The sequence below is a fragment of the Eurosta solidaginis genome, chromosome 3 (assembly GCF_040869045.1).
Source record: "Eurosta solidaginis isolate ZX-2024a chromosome 3, ASM4086904v1, whole genome shotgun sequence".
Taxonomy (NCBI): domain Eukaryota; kingdom Metazoa; phylum Arthropoda; class Insecta; order Diptera; family Tephritidae; genus Eurosta; species Eurosta solidaginis.
This window is the reverse complement of record NC_090321.1, coordinates 259,140,765-259,153,565: the sequence shown is the minus strand read 5'-3', so window position 1 is coordinate 259,153,565 and position 12,801 is coordinate 259,140,765.

Here is a 12,801-nt window from a genome sequence, read left to right as displayed (position 1 = left end):
GGCTAGCCATGTTAAGCGAATGAAAGATGAGAAGAAGAACCTTGTCTCTTTGTGACTAGGAATAGCCATTTGATGATGCTCTCTTCACATATGACTAAAAGATTCTTGCCCTTCTCTCTCTATGAGCACAATGAAACTGCACTTTTTGCTTGAAATCTTTATGTTTACATATTGCAATGGTCATAACTGTATGGATTTAATGCATAAGCCTTGGAAACGCGGTGCTAATTATTATACAAAATAAAAACTAATCTTTGTTCAAAAGAAGGCATTACACAAGGCCTAGTTGATTTAGCATATTTAAATACTTAATACGCTTAATATGTACATACAAATTAAACAAGTAAGGAAGGCTAAGTTCGGGTGTAACCGAATATTATATACTCAGCGTGAGCTTCAATTGTACATTTCATTTCAGATAAATTACTTTTCTACATAACACGTGCACCGCACCTTTAAAAAAAATGTCTCCCCATTTCCTCTTAAAATAAAACTTGATAAGTGAAATAGTAAAAAATAGTTTTGAATCAATGATAAGTTATAGCTTATTATTCTAGTCTACGATCCTTTTAAACTTGTTTTATATAAAAAGTGGGCGTGGTCTTTAAGCGATCCCGTCCATTTATACTAGAAGTATTTTATGCTTTTAGGAAAATATGTCTTCGAGTTATGGCTCCCGAAATTTAGAATATTGCTTAGTCATAAAAGGGGCGGTGCCACGCCCAATTTTTTAAAATTTGAATTTTTTCCTATTTATGTTATAAATCCACTTGGGAAATGAAATACCATTGATATAAAGCTCTTTTTTGCATTTTTTCAAATATATGGTTTATTTTATTCGTCCACGACCCTTTTAAAAATCTTTTATATAAAAGTGGACGTGGTCCTTAACCGATTCGTTAATTTTTCTTCAAAGCATTCCTTATACTAAAGGCAACCTCTCTGACGAATTTTGTTACGATAGGTTTAACGATTTTTGATTTATGATTAATAATATTTGTAAAATTGATTTTATTACAAGTGGTCGGTGCCACGCCTATTTTAAAAAAATATTTTCAACTTTTTATCAAGAGTCTCAATACCAGTCCACATGTCAAATTTCAACATTTTATGTGTATTATTTACAAAATTATCAGGTTTTTTGTGTTTTCCAAAATTTTATATATATAAAAAATGGGCAAGGTTATCATCCGATTTCACTCATTTTCAATACCAATCTATTCTGGGTCCAGATAAGCTCGTATACCAAATTTTGTGAAGATATCTCAATATTTACTAAAGTTATCGTGTTAACGGGCAGACGGACGGACGGACGGACATGGCTCAATCAAATTTTTTTCGATACTGATGATTTTGATATATATAAGTCCATATCTATCTCTATTCCTTTATACCTGTACAACCAACCGTTATCCAATCAAAGTTAATATACTCTGTGTGCAAAGCACGCTGAGTATAACAAGTAAAGAAGGTTAAGTTCCGGTGTAACCGAACATTACATACTCAGTTGAGAGCTGTGGTGACAACATAAGGGAAAATAACCATGTAGGAAAATGAACCGAGGGAAACCCTGGAATGTGTGACATGTCTATCAAATGAAAGGCACTAAAGTTCTATAGGTGGACGCCATTTAGGGATATCGCCATAAAGGTGGATCAGGGTTGACTCTAGAATTTGTTTGCACGATATGGGTATCAAATTAAAGGTATTAATGAGGGTTTTAAAAGGGAGTGGTTGTAGTGGTATAGGTGGTCGCCTTTTCGAGATATCGCCATAAAGGTGGACCAGGGGTGACTCTAGAATGTGTTTGTACGATATTGGTATAAAATTAAAGGTATTAATGAGGGTTTTAAAACGGAGTGGTGGTAGTTGTATAGGTGGTCGCCTTTTCGAGATATCGCCATAAAGGTGGACCAGGGGTGACTCTAGAATGTGTTTGTACGATATTGGTATCAAATTAAAGGTATTAATGAGAGTTTTAAAAGGGAGTGGTGGTAGTTGTATATGTGAAGGCGTTTTCCAGATATCGACCAAAATGTGGACCAGGGTGACCCAGAACATCATCTGTTGGATACCGCTAATTTATTTATAATGTAATACCTGCAAAGATTTCAAGGGTTTTTTATTTCGCCCTGCAGAACTTTTTCATTTTCTTCTACTTAATATGGTAGGTGTCACAACCATTTTACAAAGTTTTTTCTAAGGTTATATTTCGTGTCAATAAACCAATCCAATTACCATGTTTCATCCCTTTTTTCGTATTTGGTGTAGAATTATGGCATTTTTTTCATTTTTCGTAATTTTCGATATCGAAAAAGTGGGCGTGGTCATAGTCGGATTTCGTTCATTTTTTATGCCAAGATAAAGTGAGTTCAGATAAGTACGTGAACTAAGTTCAGTAAAGATATGTCGATTTTTGCTCAAGTTATCGTGTTAAGGGCCATGCGGAAGGACAGACGGACGACTGTGTATAAAAACTGTGCGTGGCTTCAACCGATTTCGCCCATTTTCACAGAAAACAGTTAACGTCATAAAATCTATTCCCCTACCAAATTTCGAAAGGATTGGTAAATGTTTGTTCGACTTATGGCGTTAAAAGTATCCTAGACAAATTAAATGAAAAAGGCCGGAGCCACGTCCATTTTGAAATTTTCTTTTATTTTTGTATTTTGTTGCACCATATCATTACTGGAGTTGAATGTTGACATAATTTACTTATATACTGTAAAGATATTAAATTTTTTGTTAAAATTCTACTTAAAAAAAATTTTTTTTTAAAAGTGGGCGTGGTCCTTCTCCGATTTTGCTAATTTTTATTAAGCGTACATATAGTAATAGGAGTAACGTTCCTGCCAAATTTCATCATGATATCTTCAACGACTGCCAAATTACAGTTTGCAAAACTTTTAAATTACATTCTTTTAAAAGTGGGCGGTGCCACGCCCATTGTCCAAAATTTTACAAATTTTCTATTCTGCGTCATAAGTTCAACCCACCTACCAAGTTTCATCGCTTTATCTGTCTTTGGTAATGAATTATCGCACTTTTTCGGTTCTTCGAAATTTCGATATCGAAAAAGTGGGCGTGGTTATATTTCGATATCGTTCCTACATTCCAAATTTCATCAAGATACCTCAAAATTTACTCAAGTTATCGTGTTAACGGACGGACGGACGGACGGACATGGCTCAATCAAATTTTTTTTCGATCCTGCTGATTTTGATATATGGAAGTCTATATCTATCTCGATTCCTTTATACCTGTACAACCAACCGTTATCCAATCAAACTTAATATACTCTGTGAGCTCTGCTCAACTGAGTATAAAAAGGTAAATTAATACATATATATATGCAGCTGCGAACACACAAATAGCAGTGGCAAAATTTTTTGTAAATTTTATCAACTTCTTCGTCTTTTTTTGTTGTTTTTTTTTTTTGATAGTTTAGAAATAAAACTTTATTGATTGTATAACTGAAAATATGCAAATCAAACTCAAAAACGCGTTCGAAAAATTACGAAAATTCGAGAAATCTACATGAAAATTGGAAATATTTTTTTAGAATTTTAAGTTATTTGAGTTTGTGTTATAGTAACTGAAAGAAAGCAAATCTCTACAACGTTTTAAATCTTTTCGCGACTTGGAGTACAAATTATGAGAGTGTTTTAGATTTTCTGCCATGCGACTTTTTTTTTATATGGAAAAAACACTCTTCGGAGATAAGTTATCAAAAATTAATTTGAGAGGCTTATTAGCTATACTTTGCTAGACTAAAATTGATTGGACTAAAAAACTACATGCTCAAAAATATTCTGAAAATCCAAATTTTTTAAGCAAACTACTCAAATTTACGAAATTTTTTGAAGACGTTTTTGAGTTTGGTTTGCATAGTTTTAGTAACACATTTCATCAAATTTTTTCTTAAATTAGCATAAATAAAAAAGAAGATGTACTTATATGTAAACTTAATTGATGAAATTTACTCTACAAATTGTCACTGCAATATTCACGTTCGCAACTGTATGTGCCACATGATTTCAAAACAGTATGTCAATGGGGGAAATCAGACTCGCTTAGAGTTAAAAACACAATGAAATAGGGGGCATATCAGGGTCGCATAATAAAAACTCGCTGTTCTTAAAAAAAACGAAGGTTTTTTGAAGAATATAACTAAACAATCTAAGCATTCATTCGAAATATCCGAACTTATCGGTTTAAGAATATATTTTCTGCTAAGAAGCTCTAAGCTTGAGTCAGAGCTCAAGGTTTGGTTCAGTTGTTATAATATGTATAGATGTGTGTATATGTATGTAAATTACACATTCATACATAAGTGTATGCCCTATACGAAACGTGATTAGTTCGGGATTTGCCCGGCGATTGTCGCAGTGTTCATGCGATGATCAGTTGATATAAAACGAGCTCTTCAAGTTGCATCATATCAGACCCTCTCCTTAGTCTCTCCAGTTTCTTCGCCTCGCAAAACCTGACATTACTCTGCTGACTGTCTTACATCCGCAATTGTACCTTAAATCCAGAGCAGTAATAAAATCCTAAAACCTCCTGCCGGCTGAGCTTGTGGTTAAGATTAAGAAAAGCTCATTACCCCTTATAAGCAATAGATCACCAAGCCTAAAAGTTACAGACTGGGAGAAACTATCGCTATGAGAACTGCTACGGGTTGTGCTGGTGCAAATGAATGCGAAAAAGTAGTGTAACCGGGATGACTCGCCTTAGAGACTATTCGCTCATTTTTTTATGTAGGGTATACATAAAATATATTTATATTTGTGTCGACTTAATTGCGACTTACAGAAGTATCTAGCAGCTGTTGTAATTCACATTGAAGGCTTTAGGCGTTTTCAAAATACAATTAACGTCAAGCTTCAAAATAAAATAACAAATAATATATGTAGCAAAATTCCATGTACATTATTTTCGTATTTCCTGCGATTAAACTGAATGTTGTTAGAGTCTAGCTTAAAAGATAATTAAAATGTTGCAATGCACATTAGAAAAAAAAACTAAATAAACTGAATAACAATGAAATATGCTTAAAACTGATAATTTGTTTAAAAATAAGTGAAGCTAAAAATTATTTACTAGTATTACTTGTCATTACTAGCGACTTTCTAATGCACAACACATTGTATGTATGGCTATATATGAATGTACTTAGGTATGTAAATTGTACAAAAAAATAAATCATAAAAGTTGCAATAAAATGTATTTATGCCCAGGTGTACTTGTATACAGTGTATTATAACTTTGCTTGGACAAGACAGATAAAGACCTCCATTTATCAAAATCATCAGTATCGAAAAAAAAATTTATTAAGCTATGTCGTTCGTCCGTCTATCCGTCCATTAACTTGATCCAGTATTGAGATATCTTCACCGAACTCGGTATACGAGCTTATCGGGGCCTTGAATAGATTGGTGTTGAAGATTTGCGAAATCGGACTATAACCACGCCCAATTTTTCGATATCGAAAATTTAGAAAAATGAAAAAAATATATAGTTCAAAAACGAATACCGCTAAGCTAAAGAAATTTGGTAGGTCGATTGGTTTTATGTCGCAAAACATAAATTCCATAAAATTTTGGAATATGAGGGTGACACCACCCATATTTAGAAGAATAAAATTTCGAAGTTTAACAATCCGTAAATCAAAACCCGTTAAAGTTATTACATTGAAATTTCAGAGACACTATCCTTACCAAATTGTACGAACTGGGTGAAGGTAATCGAATTTCGGTAAAGACAAATTTTTAAAATGGGTGTGACCCCCAATTTTTTTGGTACACTTTCCAAAATACTTTTAATGCCATAAGTCGAACAAAAATCGCACAATCCGAACGAATCCGTTTTGCTTCTTTTGAGCGAAAATAATTTGAGAATAGAACCATATATGTTCATATGTATTATTGGGCAGCCTTATAACGTTTCAAAACATCGATTTAAATGGCAAAATTCGAAAACCTTTAATATCCACGAAGCAATTTGCTTTGACGACGTTCCGAAATCGTTATGCTGCGACTAAAGAATTTTTAGAATCGAAGCTGATTTCTTTTCGAAGTTGTTGGGAAGTTCGAATGAGAGAGCTATCGCGACTAAGTTAAAATGTGTGAAATGAAAGCTCAAACTTAAATTTTCTGTCATTCAAAACATGTAACTAGCAAATTTTTGAGTACATTGAATCAAATTATTTAAAAATAAACCAAATTTGCGCAATATTAGAAGGCTGCAAAAAAAACTGACAACACCAGAAAAACGTAAGTTTTTGAATTTCTTTTGCGTTACTTTGGCGTCTTGTGTGTTCCAAATCAGCTGTTGACGTAAAGCAAGCGCCAAAAGGAAGCAAAATTCGATGTGTTTGAGCCTTTATTTACTGAGCTAACTCGTACATATTGTGACAAATATTCAATCGAGTATTCTTCATTGAAAAAAAAAATTAAGAAAATTGTTCCTCAAATAAATGAAAAGTTGTGTACAAAATTAAGAAGTTCTTACTCATTACATTGAAATTTTCCTCAATTTTAAGAAACTTGTTTTCTCATTTTAGGTAATTGTTTTTTTCTGAGTGCAATTTTTATTCGGAATAACTTAGTAAACTTAAAAAAATTCATTATAGACCTTTGTTGTATGCAAATTATTAAATTTTCTAAAGTAAGATATATTGTTTTTTTTTTTACCAACCCTAATAATGTATTTGTAAATAAAATCTAGTTGTTAGTCATACACCACGTTTAACTTCAAGGTTTTCCACATTTTGTGTGCATTTTATTATTTTTTCTCATAACCATTGTTTTTTTTTATATACGTACAGCAGCGAATAGAAAAATGGCAGTGATAATTTTTATTTTATTTTTTTTTTTTTTGATATTTTAGGAAAAAAATTCATGGACTTTGTAACTAAAACTATGCGAACCAATCTTAAAAAAGTTTTTGAAAATTCGAGGAAATTTTACGAAAATTTCCAGTTTATTATTTGTAGTTCTCTGATTTTTTTTAGTATACAGCTTTGTAGCCCAATGAATTTTAATAAAAGTAATAAGTCTCTCGAAATTCGACTTTGTTTCGAAAATTGTTGCAGATTTTCTCTATACATTTATAAATCCTATAAGATAAATTCGCTAAATATCGTTGTATGCCCATTATTTCACACATGCTGCTCCGGTTTAAAGTGGTTTTTGGCATTTGAAATCTTAATTACGTGAGATGGATTTTTTTTAAATATAATTTGAAGTTATATTTTATAGTGGTGTGACAAATTACAAAAACGTAGTAAAAATCATAAAATTTTTATTTACACTGCTATAACTCAAAAACGGTTGGATCCATTTTAATATTTCTTCTTTGCAGTAAAACTTTGAAATATTTACCCTCATTCTGCATAAAAAAAATATATTTGATTTATTTCTTATATGAATAAAATTATTTAAATAAAGGTAATCAGGCCTGTTCTGAATTCCGACTCGGAATGAAAAGTAAAACGACATTGATTTCGACTCGGTTTCTATTTGGTGTTCTCAATTCCGATTGTAAAAAATCGATTCGAAGTCGATTTCGAATCGTTTTCATTCCGATTCGGTAACCAGTTTAATCAGCTGTTTTTGTTTATGTGTTTTGTTTTAAGTATCATAAAATTTTATTTTAATTAAAAAATGCCTGCAGATATGGTTTTTGGATTCGCAGACGCAAGAAGACGTGCTATTGTGCGTGCGAATCGTAAAAATGCGCTGGATCGGAATTCAGAACAGGTCGACTTCATTTCGATCAGCATCGATTTGTTTGCCTAATAGATTTTTTGATAGAAGTTTTTAAAGAAAGATTTATTATACCAATTTAACTCAAATTTAAACAAAAAAATACATACAACTCTTCCAAATAAAATGAAGAATTAAAAAAATAATTTGAAAGACAAATATCGCAACATTTGTGTATAATCTGCCAATTAATTTTCATTCCGACTGCTCAGAGGCAATCCTTTTCAAACCGATAATTTTTGGTCGGAATCGAAATTGAGAACACCAATCCATTTCGATACCGAAAAAATTTATCGTAATCGGAATTCAGAACAGGCCTGAATATTTTTTAGAAAAAATTCAGTTCGCTGTGAACTGTGTGAGCAAACTTGCTTTGAGTGGGACATTCACATCATCACATTATACGTCACATACATACTGCATTCATACATACATACATACATAGTATTCGCTAGCGTTATTTAACTTCGGGAGTAAATTTATAAGGGTGTATGGACGTACAAATTTATGCGTGTTGCCAATTTAAGGGTTAAGGACGCATACATCTCTTGAAAAAACATCTTAATTCAAAATTTTTAATTTTTCGGTTTTAAGCATTGAAATATATAAAGGTTATATGTTTGTATGCAGCTCATGGACTCCGAAACCACCCCGTCGATTTTATTCAAATTTTCCGGATAGCTTTACAGCAACCGGGAGAGTGTTTCTTTCCGAGAAGTAGACCACAGACCGATCAAAACGAACAAATGATATGCATGGTTCGATAGCCTGAAGTTTGGTTTATAGGTAACCCTTTGCCTATATTGGTATTTACCACACTGTTTTTTCGGTAAATGGACACGGGGCCGACTGGGACATGGACTGAGACTCGGGCTAAGACTGGCATTGGGACTAAGACTAGGCGTGCTACTTTACCTGAGACTGCAACTGGGTATAAGGGATGTAGAAGAATGAGAACTAGAGACAAGAGCATAAAAGGAAGAAGGATACTAAGAAAGAGATCGAGTTTGATGAAGTTAGAGAGAGAGAAGTAAATAAAAACATATGGTAAGGGGATGAGAGGAGAAAGGAGAGCAAGAGGTAAGAACTTTTTAAAACTTATGCAGATAGACCAAAGTTAGGGGGGGAACAACGTCTGCAGGTTCTGCTAGTACATACATATATAAAAAAAGTTTTCACACTTTGTATGAAGGGAAATCTTAAATACCCTTCGGCAAAAATATATCAAAAATTCAACGCGTTGCAAAACTGCCTGCTCAAACAAATTCGGAAAACTCTTATAGCGTTTTCTTTTCTGGCTAAAGTGTTACGCCGCGCAAAGGTTGTTGTTCTATTATAAAAAACAGGCAAGGCCTTTACATGGTATTTCGTCCTTTTGTGAAAATTGTTGCCTGCTCGCAACGCAAAAGCATTACACTTTTACCCTGTATAAAATGGCGGTGTAGCAGTGCAACTCTGTGAAACTCTCACTTCGCTCTTAAGTTCCACATATACTCTGTTAATATGAGTGAATATGGTGAGTTGAAATATGCTTTGTATGCACAATAAATGTTGAAAATTTTCTGGGGTAGGAGTGACTCTATTAAGGTTTTACCATTTACTTAGGCAACAATTTATTTCAGAAAAGAAAACGATATTAATTAAAAGTAGGACATTTTAGAATATTCGCACTTTTTCGAAAACATTTCCGAAATTGGTTTTTATAGTTTCAGTTACAAAATACAAAGAAGTTTTTTTTAAATTACTAACAATTGTAACTGATAAATGCTGCCACTGCTATTTTTCTGTTCGCTGCTGTCGTACCCAATAGACCTATGATTAGTATCTACAAATACTTGAACTACAATTTTCTATTTTGTAATGTAGTGTTTGTTATTGTTGTGCCAGCATGTATTAACCATTGCTCGCTGACTACATTTAATTATCAGCGACACACAAATGCAAATGGGCACAAAAGCAACAAAGTAAATAAATAAAACAAAAAGACGTTTGACTAATGAATCTGTTAGTATGACAAAGCTAAGTAAAAAGGTAAAATTAAAATAAGTAAGGACGGGACTGTCTTCGGCTGTGCCGAAGACTTCATATTTTTCATGAATGGGGCTGAACAATAATCTTATCCCATTCGTAATCTCCAAATAATGCGCTGTATAAGAAGAGAAATATATAGTGAACAGATGTACATACCTAAACGATTTTAAGATAAATATAAAAAAATGGCAAAAAATCCCTTATCTGAACGATCGGTTGTATGGGATATATATTATATATAGCTCCGATCGAAATGATTTTTACAGGAAATCTTCTATGATATATAAGAATATATAGCACCGAGTTTCACGTTTATACTTTCTAAATTGCGGCAGGAATGACCAAAATCGTCTTATCTCAACGATCGGTTGTATGGGATATATGTTATAGTAGTCCGGTCTTACCGGTTCCGACAAATGTCTAATATAATACAAAAATACATCCTTGTGCCAAATTTCATTGAGATATCTCAAAATTTGACGGACTAGTTTGCGTTCAAACAGACAGACAGACGGACAGACGGACGGACAGACGGACATGGCTATATCAACTCAGTTCGTCGCCCTGATCAATTCGGTATACTTAGTGGTGAGTCTATCTTCTATATTTCTCAACGTTACAAATATCGGACCAAAGTTAATATACCATTTCATGTTCATGAAAGGTATAATAATAACAAGTAAGGAAGGCTAAGTTCGGGTGTAACCGAACATTACATACTCAGTTGAGAGCTGTGGAGACAAAGTAAGGGAAAATCACCATGTTGTAAAAAGAGCCTAGGGTAACCCTGGAATGTGTTTGTATGACACGTGTATCAAATGGAAGGTATTAAAGAGTATTTTAAGAGGAAGTGGGCCATAGATCTATAGATGGACGCCATTTAGGGATATCGCCATAAAGGTGGACCAGGCCTGACTCTAGAATTTGTTTGTACGATAAGGGTATCAAATAAAATGTGTTAATGATAATTTTAAAAGGGAGTGGGCCTAAGTGCTATAGGTGGACGCCTTTTCGAAATATCGCCATAAAGGTGGACCAGGGGTGACTCTAGAATTTATTTTGAACGATATGGGTATCAAATGAAAGGTATTAATGAGTATTTTAAAAGGGCGTGGGCCTAAGTTCTATAGATGGACGCGTTTTCGAGATGTCGCCATAAAGATGGACCAGGGGTGACTCTAGAATTTGTTTGTACGATATGAGTATCAAACGAAAGGTGTTAATAAGTGTTTTAAAAGGGAGTGGGCCTTAGTTCTGTGGGTGGACGCCTTTTCGGGATATCGCCATAAACGTGGACCAGGGGTGACTCTAGAGTATGTTTGTACAATATGGGTATCACATGAAAGGTGTTAATGAGTATTTTAAAAGGGCGTGGGCCTTAGTTCTATAGGTGGACGCCTTTTCGAGATATCGCTATAAAGGTGGACCAGGGGTGACTCTAGAATTTGTTTGTACGATATGGGTATCAAATGAAAGGTGTTAATGAGTATTTTAAAAGGGCGTGGGCCTTAGTTCTATAGGTGGACGCCTTTTCGGAATATCGTTATAAAAGTGGGCCAGGGTTGACTCTAGAATGCGTTTGTACAATATGGGTATCAACGAAAGGTGTTAATAAGTGTTTTAAAAGGGAGTGGGCCTTAGTTCTATGGGTGGACGCCTTTTCGGGATATCGCCATAAACGTGGACCAGGGGTGACTCTAGAGTATGTTTGTACAATATGGGGATCACATGAAAGGTGTTAATGAGTATTTTAAAAGGGCGTGGGCCTTAGTTCTATAGGTGGACGCCTTTTCAAGATATCGCCATAAAGGTGGACCAGGGGTGACTCTAGAATTTGTTTGTACAATATGGGTATCAAATTAAAGGTATTAATGAGGGTTTTAAAAGGGAGTGGCCCTTAGTTGTATATGTGAAGGCGTTTTCGAGATATCGACCAAAATGTGGACCAGGGTGATCCAGAACATTATCTGCCGGGTACCGCTAATTTATTTATATATGTAATACCACGAACAGTATTCCTTCCAAAATTCCAGTTATATTTTGCGTCAATAGACCAATACAATTACCATGTTTCATCCCTTTTTTCGTATTTGGTATAAAATTATGGCTGTTTTTTCATTTTTCGTAATTTTCGATATAGAAAAAGTGGGCGTGGTCATAGTCGGATTTCGGCCATTTTTTACACCAATACAAAGTGAGTTCAGATAAGTACGTGAACTGAGTTTAATAAAGATATATCGAGTTTTGCTCAAGTTATCGTGTTAACGGCCGAGCGGAAGGACAGACGGTCGACTGTGTATAAAAACTGGGCGTGGCTTCAACCAATTTCGCCCTTCTTCACAGAAATAAGTTATTGTCCCCGAATCTAAGCCCCTACCAAATTTCACAAGGATTGGTAAATGTTTGTTCGACTTATGGCATTAAAAGTATCCTAGACAAATTAAATGAAAAAGGACGGAGCCACGCCCATTTTGAAATTTTCTTTTATTTTTGTATTTTGTTGCAACATATCATTAGTGGAGTTAAATGTTGACATAATTTACTTATATACTCTAAAGATATTAACTTTTCTTTTAAAATTTGAATTTAAAAAAAATTTTTTTTTAAAAGTGGGCGTAGTCGTTCTCCGATTTTGCTAATTTTTATTAAGCAGACATATAGTAATAAGAGTAACGTTCCTGCCAAATTTCATCATGATATCTCAACCAATGCCAAATTACAGCTTGCAAAACTTCTAAATTACATTCTTTTAAAAGTGGGCGGTGCCACGCCCATTGTGCAAAATTTTACTAGTTTTCTATTCTGCGTTATAAGTTCAACTCACCTACCAAGTTTCATCGCTTAATCCGTATTTGGTAATGAATTATCGCACTTTTTCGATTTTTCGAAATTTTCAATATCGAAAAAGTGGGCGTGGTTATTGTCCGATATCGTTCATTTTAAGTAGCGATCTGAGATGAGTGCCCAGGAACCTACGTACCAAATTTCATCAAGATACCTC